This window comes from Microtus oregoni, unplaced genomic scaffold (assembly GCF_018167655.1).
Source record: "Microtus oregoni isolate MIOR12 unplaced genomic scaffold, Mior012 000054F_ref0000373, whole genome shotgun sequence".
In the NCBI taxonomy this organism is placed as follows: Eukaryota; Metazoa; Chordata; class Mammalia; order Rodentia; family Cricetidae; genus Microtus; species Microtus oregoni.
Genome location: NW_024543830.1, coordinates 6194845 through 6196291, shown reverse-complemented (window position 1 = coordinate 6196291; position 1447 = coordinate 6194845). Strand labels below are relative to the sequence as shown.

The following is a 1447-nucleotide window of genomic DNA, read 5'->3' as shown; positions in this document are numbered from 1 at the left end:
GACTGCTATAATCCTGATGCCCAGAAGGGGGAGACAGGGGACCCCATTCCCCAGCAAGCACGCTAGTTATAGACTAACCCAATTGGTGAGCTCTGGATCCAAAGGAGACCATAAAATATAAGGTGGAGAGGGATCAAGGAGGACACCTGACATCAACCTCTGGTGTCTCCATGCACACACATACATGGGTCTCTGCACACAAGTGTGTCCACACCTATGTAAACATGTACACAGATACATGTGAATATACCGCAAGCACAAAAGAAAAGCCATAAACAATGGGAAGAACTCTAAAATTTAAAAAAATGTCACATCCACACCCTGGTAATGGGCAAAGAGACCCCTTGGTGGTGGTGTCTTCTATCAGTCAAGGGTAGGGCAGATGGCAGTCCTTTAGTCATCCTAGTTTGGTGCCTAGCTTGGGGACCAAAGCTGTTTCATGCCTAGGGCATATAAAATCCAGAAGAAAGGAAGAGGAGAAAAAGGAAAAGGAGAGGACGAGGAGGAGGAAAAGGAAGAAGAGAAAGAAGAAGAAAAAAGAAAGAAGAGGAGGAGGAGAAGGAGAAGAAGAAGAAGAAGAGGAAGAGGAAGAGGAAGAGGAGGAGGAGGAAGAGGAAGAAGAAGAAAAAAGAAAGAAGAGAAGGAGGAGAAGAAGAGGAGGAGGAGGAGGAGGAGGAGGAGGAGGAGGAGAAGAAGAAGAAGAAGAAGAAGAAGAAGAAGAAGAAGAAGAAGAAGAAGGAGAACGGGAGCAGAAGAAGAAGAAAGAAGGGGAGGGGAAGCAGAGACAGAGGAAGATCATCTGGGCTATGGGATACCAATGGACAAAAGTATTTGCCACACAAATCTGATGGCTTGGGATGGATCCCTGGATCTCACCGTAAAAGGTGGAAGGAAAGGATGGATCATAAACTCTGCCCTCCAGCCACATGTGAACATGTGAACATGTGTGCATGTGTCCTCACATGTCACACACACAATCACAATCATAAACAATCATCATAATAGTATTAATATATTTTTAAAAGATCACATTCCAAAGGGAGGAGCAGGAAGCTAGCAAAGAAAGGCTGGGTCAAAGACTGCAACCCAGCAGGGTGAGCACCAGATTCTGCAGTTCTGTGTCCAGCATTCAGGTCACATAGTGCCATCACACACTCTCCAAGGAGTCTTCTGCAGCCCCTGCATCCCTGCCACCTGCCGGCGATATGACCAAGTCCTGCTGGGCTCCACAGCTTGCCTGCAGGTCTCCTCAGGTGACATCCTAACTTTTCGGCATCTCCAGGACCATGGCCTCTCCATTATGACTTAGGGGTAAATCGATATATTTGATCAAATTACACAGTGACCGAGCAGGCAGGGAAGGAGCTGCACAGCTGGAAGAGGAGAGGTGTGTATGTCTTTGAAGGATGCCATAGTGGCCATGAGCTAGAACCAGTCATCCTTCCAA

At 47.1% G+C, this 1447-nt stretch overlaps 1 non-coding gene across 1 annotated transcript; it reads left to right on the top strand.

Annotated features, from left to right (window-relative positions):
• The first annotated feature begins 317 nt into the window (after window positions 1-317).
• Window positions 318-456, top strand: LOC121438136. Its single transcript, XR_005973077.1, has one exon. It is a non-coding gene; the product is annotated as a small nucleolar RNA SNORA48 (small nucleolar RNA).
• The last annotated feature ends 991 nt before the right edge of the window (window positions 457-1447 follow it).